General features: G+C 43.3%; 1 long non-coding RNA gene across 1 annotated transcript; it reads right to left on the bottom strand.

Annotated features, from left to right (window-relative positions):
• Positions 1–273: 273 nt before the first annotated feature.
• On the bottom strand, positions 274–6,061 carry LOC127907706 (uncharacterized). Its single transcript, XR_008065460.1, has 3 exons — positions 5,845–6,061; positions 2,403–2,506; positions 274–2,092 (listed from the first exon to the last, which is right to left on the bottom strand). It is a non-coding gene; the product is annotated as an uncharacterized LOC127907706 (long non-coding RNA).
• Positions 6,062–7,980: the final 1,919 nt, after the last annotated feature.

Here is a 7,980-nt window from a genome sequence, read left to right as displayed (position 1 = left end):
GAGGAATTGTCTATTGATTAAGGGGAGCTTAGTTGTGGAGAGGACATTATTCTCCTGGAGGAGAGAAGAGGACATTCAGAGTCAGACAATTAGAGGGGAATGGAATAATTGTAGAGTAAACATTGAAGTGTCCAGGGATCAGATTGAGCCGTACACTCCAAAGGCATTGCAATTAAGATTGAATAAATATCCTCTAATTTGTTTGGTGTCATAGAGATAAAAAAAAAGATGGACATGATTAACATGATAAAATCACATAAGCTGTCACATATTTCAAATGGTTTGTTTATTGTTTGTCATTTTGTTTTCGATCCATAAGATTTTACAGATTGTCTGGGTTTTCAACATGTCACAAAAAAAGATACAATCAATTAATCAATTAACGAAAATGTCTGATTAGAAAATGATGTTCAAAATGTCATAAACTGAATGAACATACCGTCAAAAGCCCATTCGTACTGCAAAACACACTGCCTGACTAACAGTGCAGATTCATAAGTAGTGCTGCTAAAGTAATGCTCCTTATAAAACAGTTACAAAAACACTACTTCATTGAGTTAATTGTCTGACTGTCAGCTACAGGGCTCCCCTAGTGGTAGGATCCAATTATGCCAGCACAAATAGATTCATTAGAGGCTAGAGCAGACCTTCCCTTTTTAGTCAAGCCTCAGATGATAGGAACATTAGATGCACAGCAGATTCAAGAGATGTCATTAATAGGGACATTTTGAGAGCAACTTCAATTCTTCCAATTATTTCATTTGATATAATCTAATGCAACCAAAGATACATTATTTGGCCAATTTGATAAGAGTTGGTGAATGGCCAAAAATTCAACAGCATGATTCAGCAGAAACTGACTGCCACAATAACACTGTAATGCAGACCTCATTGATTTCCACCAGTGTAAGCTAAGAGAGGGACATTTCCCCACATCATTCAAGCGCAATGACTCTTCTCGATGTGTAAAGCGTTTTGGATGAAAACGAATTGGAGAATCAGAGGGAGGGTCTGCATGGCTCTAGGATGTGGAATAATGACATGTGCCAGGACAGTTTCTCTGAATTTTGTTGACATTTACTCTGTGATCACAAACAATGAGCTCTCTGTGATGGAGTTACAGGATTGTATTGATACACAGCACTGAGGTAGAATTGAAATATTTTTTGTTAAAATTCAGTTGCTCTCACATAGTTTCTCCTTCTCCCAATATATTTTCTTTGACTCTAAATGAGGTATTCACAGGCAACATGGTCATCTTGACATCTCTGGCCAGAAAGGTGTTTCTTAGGCCAGAAACTGTGTTCCCACAAAATCTGTATGTATACAAGCTAAATGTTGCGTATTTGTAGGACGAAAGTAAATCTCCATTACTGCACCAGGCAAGGCAGCAGTACAAAATACAACTCCCTAAAGTGAAAATGAGCCTGTTTCACCCTGAAGCCTAACTGAATTAAGTGCAGAAAATATTAAGTAATCAGACTGGTAGAGTCGACACAACAGAAAACACAACATTCAGTAGAATGGGTAATCAAATCATATTACAGTAATTACAACAATATGATATAGCCTACTGCGAAAAAACATATTGAGAGAGGTAACTGTAAAAGCGTAATAACCTCTCTCTCTCGCTCTCTCTGTCTTTGCTGCTAGTGTCCACGGGGTTTGGGCAGAGCTGAAAGCCCAGTAAAGAAATGAGGCTATGTTAATCTTTCTAGTTGTTTAATAAATGGTCCTGGATATGGAAACCAGACAGTCATCCTGGCTCTACTTTGGCTCATGCAGCGGGACGTTAGCTCCTTTAGCTCCTCCAAGTCAGTGTCGAGAGGACTCTCCTCAACTACGCGTATTCTTAAGCAATAACAACGTGATCCGTATTATCCACCCAAGAATACCCGTCACCGAAGAGAGTCACAGAGAAGGAGGGGGTAGGAAGAGAAGAGTCATTGGGGACAGTAGCAGGGGAACTCAGAGGTCCTCAATAGTAGTGTGAGCCTGAGTGATGTCATGTTCTCTATGAGTTGAGTGATTGATTGAAGATGGCATGCTGCCCGGGGATGGGGCAGGTGGGCCCCTCCATGTCAGATGTGTTCTGCAAACAGAAATGAAGACACTGTGCATTTGTGAACTGGTGCTGAGATGGGAGAGGTGTGTGTGTTTGTATGTGTGTGTGGATGTGAGTATGCATGTGCACGCACATTTTACGTGTCTGTATGTGTCAGTGTGTGTGTGTGTGTGTGTGTGTGTGTGTGTGTGTGTGTGTGTGTGTGTGTGTGTGTGTGTGTGTGTGTGTGTGTGTGTGTGTGTGCGTGCGTGCGTGCGTGCGTGCGTGCGCGCGTGTGTGTGTGTGTGTGTAGAAAGGGGGAACTAGAAAGTTGGTGTCTCGTTAGTGGAGCGCTTACCTGCAGGCACCAATCAGACCTTTCCTCCGAATTCCCTTCATTCCATTGCATTTTACTGTGGGCTATCCGCTTTTACTGATGAAAATTCAGGCATAATGAGCACCCTGAAACAAAAAGAAAATACTAGTTAGATAAACAAACACATGAATAATCAAATAAGTAAATAAACTGGATACATGAGAGTGGGTTTGCTGTGGAAACCATGGCCTTCCAAGCCCACCTTTAACATCACGATTTCCAGCTTCTTTCATAGTCAACTGTGCTGTAGCCCCACAACATGCAAGTACACACACACATGCACAAGCACAGATACACACACACACGCAGACACACACACGCGTGCGTGAACAAACGCACACACACACTCACGCAGACACACACACTCTCTCTCTCTCTCACGCACACACACACACACACACACACACACACACACACACACACACACACACACACACACACACACACACACACACACACACACACACACACACACACACACACACACACACACACACACACACACACACACACTCACACACACACAAACGAACACACACACACGCATATTGCACAAAAGACAGTCATAGAGGGAAAATCCATTAGCAGCGGGAGGCAAAATACAGATGGTTTGAAAAAAAGGGAGTAAAAAGCGAAGGCCCTGCATTGAAGGCTGTCAGGAACAGGAACAATGACTGTTATTAGAGCTCTCATTTTCTGTGTGTGTGTGTGTGTGTGTGTGTGTGTGTGTGTGTGTGTGTGTGTGTGTGTGTGTGTGTGTGTGTGTGTGTGTGTGTGTGTGTGTGTGTGTGTGTGTGTGTGTGTGTGTGTGTGTGTGTGTGTCCGTGTATGTGTTTTACAATTTACCGTGTGAATGGAATTCACTCAGTCTATGTCTGCTCCTATGATTTGACAGTGCACAGCATGTTTTTATGGATTTAATAAAAATGTTCTGTTTTTGACAAGGATCATTACTGTTACTGATCATTACTGGGTGGATGTTTTTTCCTTGATCAAAGGGATGCATTTGATGGTATTGTTATATGTTTGCCACATTGTATTGGAGAATGGTAGTATGATCATGCACCTCTTGTCTCTGTTGAAAAAAGAGAGAAAGAGTTGGCAATTTTAACATTTATGATTGAATAAATAATAATATTATATTTAAGTATGTTCTGAAAAGAAAATCCTTACCATTATGTGTAAAACTAAACCACAGGACATGGTTGTGGGAGAGTGAACTTAACTGACTAAAACACCATATTAACACTATTTCATATTACCTTACCTGTGATTCTGACCAGTCCATACAAACACACATACAAACACACACAAAAATCACTCAAATAATGATTTAAAGTGAAAAGAAATCTGCAGCTTTAAAATTAAAAACGTTAAAGATCTTTCCCATTAAGTAATTTGGCAATCGTGCTGTATAAATAAATAAACATGTCTATTGATCATTAGGTTCTTCTACCTAAGAGCAGCAATAGCTAATCAAACTCAAATACAGTCCTATGCTCCATTGAACACAGAAGCACAGAAACACTGCAAATATAGAAGCCATCTTCCACAGAGACAGCATTAAAAACCTGAGATAGCGACAGATGCCCCATCAAACTGTCACACAGGCCATCTAATTCAATTAACCCTTTTTGGTGATCTTGCTCAAACAACCCAAAAGCGAACCTACAAGGGAACTGAGTGGGCTCTATCTACTCAAGCATAACATTGATTCATAGAATTCACCTAACACTGAAGAAGCTATATTACTAACACAGACCTATACTGCTCTCTGACTTGTCCTACTCCAGTGCAGTGTTCACACAAGGGTTGATGGCTTCCAACCACAGCCTTTCTAGTGAGACAACACAGAGAAACAGAAAGCAAAAAGAGGAGAAGCAGATTTCAGCATCACCTCTGCTCCGCTGCAGCCTCACTAGCTAAGTAGAGGAGAAAAGGCTATAACGACACGCCTAATGCCCAAACGCATATTTCATTTCAGAATGTTTGAAAACCGAGAAGGGTTAGGGTCAGGGTTAAGGGTTAATGTCAGTTTAAGATTTTTTTGCTAATCGATTTAAGTGCCAACTGTGTCCTTATAGTCTCTCCCAGCCATCGACATCTCTACCAGGGCACAGCAGGGACATAGTGAAGACAGAGAGAAGACAGAGTAAAGATAGAGAGAAGGCAGAGAGAAGGCAGAAGACAGAGAGAAGACAGAGTAAAGATGGAGAGAATGTGGAGAGAAGGCAGAAGACAGAGAGAAGATGGAGAGAATGTGGAGAGAAGGCAGAAGACAGAGTAAAGATGGAGAGAATGTGGAGAGAAGGCAGAAGACAGAGAGAAGATGGAGAGAATGTGGAGAGAAGGCAGAAGACAGAGTAAAGATGGAGAGAATGTGGAGAGAAGGCAGAAGACAGAGAGAAGGCAGAAGACAGAGAGAAGACAGAAGACAGAGAGAAGACAGAGTAAAGATGGAGAGAATGTGGAGAGAAGGCAGAAGACAGAGAGAAGGCAGAAGACAGAGAGAAGACAGAGTAAAGATAGAGAGAATGTGGAGAGAAGGCAGAGAGCAGACAGAGAGAAGACAGAGTAAATATAGAAAGAATGTGGAGAGAAGGCAGAGAGAAGGCAGAGAGAAGGCAGAATTCCAATACAACAGAACAGACAACCTGGATTACGACTCAGGGACTATTCTTTGATATATTTCTTGGGCATCATATTTTACGTATTAAATGTAACCCTCCTAAAGAACCCAAAGACAGCTAGGGGGATACTAGAAAGAGAGAGATAAAAAGAAAGAGGTGCCAGAAAAAGATGGAAAATGGAGAGATAATGACAGAGGGAAGAAAAAGACATAAAAGGAGAGCTGTCAATTCAGAGATCTCTGTCTTTCTCCAGATCTTTTTAACTGCACCTGTCCGGTGTATATGACAACGAAACTAAAAATAAATAAAACATTGAATCATTCTCACACACACACACACACACACACACACACACACACACACACACACACACACACACACACACACACACACACACACACACACACACACACACACACACACACACACACACACACACACACACACACACACACACACACACACACACACACACACACACACACAGACATGACAGAAGCTCCATGACAGGTTGCTTCACCCGTCAAGCAGTGATTGCCATTTAATTGCAGAATGAAGAATCCCATGAATATGTTAATGGCAGCCACCATAGAAATCCAGCAAACAGAACCCCGACAATGACAAGATTACACACATCAGCATTATGGATACATCATGCTTCACTCTGACAGAAATATATCAAAAATAAAATAAATCCCCTTAAAAGGATTTATCATAGAATTCCGACAAAGGGAATACAAGGGAAAGTCAGGGGGGAATCTGGCTGAATCCCCCGTCAGCTGAAGTAGGCTTACCGTTTAATTCCTGTTCCTCCTGAGAGAGAGATTCCCTCCCACTGTGCACAAAGCCGAGGAGTCAGTCGTCTGACGTTCGCCTCGCCTGCGAGGACAAGACTGTGATCGTTAAGGCTGCAGCTGCTGCCGACACTGCCATGCTGTCCCGGTCAATGCTTGATTAATGTGGGTTACTGTGCTAGTGAGAGCAGGGAGGACTGAGGTGAGAGCACAAGGAAAATAGTGCTGCTACTGCCGTCGCCGGTGCAGTGAAACAGCCTTTACCCCCCTCTCCCCCGTATACCTTCACCCTCAGCCTCTGTGCTAGACGCCACAGCCCCAAAGTACCAAAGACTCACAGAGTCTTTCAGTCAAACAGTCAGTAAGCCAACCGACCAGCCAGCCAGTTCTTCCAGTCCTGGAGATGCATTCTTCCAGGTGGTAGAGAATGCAGGCACAGCTCACTCGTTGAGAGACAAAAAGAAGTAAAAAAGGAAGATAGGAAAGCCACTGATCGGAGCCCGTTGTTGTACTCGCCAAGGCAAACAAACTCACGGGCGGATGGAGAGGGACTGAGAGACTGAAGGAGAGTCAGCGAGAGAGGAGGAGAGCAGGAGAGAGAGAGCAGGAGAGCAGGAGAGAGAGAGCAATAAAACGTCCAACCATAGGGCTTCTAGGAGCAGAGGACTGTCATTTGTTCTGAGGAGAAGAGAGAGAGAGAGAGAGAGAAAGAGAGAGAGAGAGAGAGAGAGAGGGGGAGAGAGAGAGAAAGAGAGAGAGAGAGAGAGAGAGAGAGAGAGAGAGAGAGAGAGAGAGAGAGAGAGAGAGAGAGAGAGAGAGAGAGAGAGGGAGGGAGAGTGAGAGGGGAAAAGGAGGAGGAGTGGGGAAGAGAGTACTTAGATTTGAGCAGCACCGCAGTGAGTGTTGAATCGGTGGCATCTAATGGTGTATTAATTGAGGGAGATCTGACGTGTCCGCCTTGCAGTTTTGCATTGATGACATCCCATCAGGGAGACCAAGGCGCTCTGGAGACCAGGGCTAATACACAACCCAGGGGAGTGGCTACATGTCCACGGCAGGCACGTACACAGATAGGCCTCTGGGGGTGCCTGAGCACCTGCCTATTTGCCCTCCTATGAGAAACATGCCCTTTCAGATTGGTAGCATTTTTTAAATTCATATATTTTATTTTGAGCTCCTGTTCAGTAAAGAATTGTCCATCAACAACTACCTTGTTTCTTATTTTGGACAATTGGACAATTCCTCCTCCCCCACTCCTCTGCCCCCAAGCGAGTGCTGCACAAGCAGAAGGTACCACATCTAGCGATATTATGAGTAGTGGCAACTGGCTACTTTTTGAGTTGCATGTTGTCTCTCCTGGTCAGGGACAGTGAAGGGTTCAATGGACTGTTTTTAGTAGGCCTACAAAGCAGATATTAGCAGCAGCACTCTAATCACAGGTAAAGACTAGTTACATTGTTACAACATAGCAAACAGTTACATAATTTACATTCGCTTTGATCAGCTGATAGCTCTCCCCAATTTCCCCCTTTCTGTAAGGAGTAGGCTAGGTAGCTCGGGAGGTTCACTTTCAGCATCTCCCCCTCCAAAGATTTGTGCAAGGCCCTGGTCAACAGTATTGGTGGACTGAAGGCAAATAGATCGATGTGATACCTCATTCAACAGCAACTGAGAGTAACCCATCTTTGAAGTGATGCAGAGTGTATGACGCTAAATACTCTGAGCTTGAAAATGTGTGAAACTCAAGGTCCGCGGACTGGATCCGAGTCCATTCAATCCGCCCTGCGCGTGGTTGGAGTAAAAACAAAAAAAACTAAATGTCCATGAAAACAACGATCTCAGTCGACATTTTAAATGATTGAAACCAAATGGAAACTGTTCAGAAATGATAATGGACGTACATTTATGCTCTCTTCACTCTGCACAGTTTGCTAACAGTCATTGAAATAGATAGTCAGGGGGCATCGGAAATTTCAAAAGCAATGGATGGAGAACTATTTTTTAGGTTCCTCGGGGAAGACCGAATGCGGCCCGCTTGACACCCCTGATATATCGAGACTTGTGAGAGCAGGGAAACGTATGGCAAGGCGGCATTTGCCACAGCACCTTTGATTTAGTTTGATAAAACATTTTGAC

Source organism: Oncorhynchus keta, chromosome 15, assembly GCF_023373465.1.
Source record: "Oncorhynchus keta strain PuntledgeMale-10-30-2019 chromosome 15, Oket_V2, whole genome shotgun sequence".
Lineage (NCBI taxonomy): Eukaryota > Metazoa > Chordata > Actinopteri > Salmoniformes > Salmonidae > Oncorhynchus > Oncorhynchus keta.
Note: the sequence above shows the minus strand (reverse complement) of the source record. Positions and strands in the feature narration are given on the sequence as shown.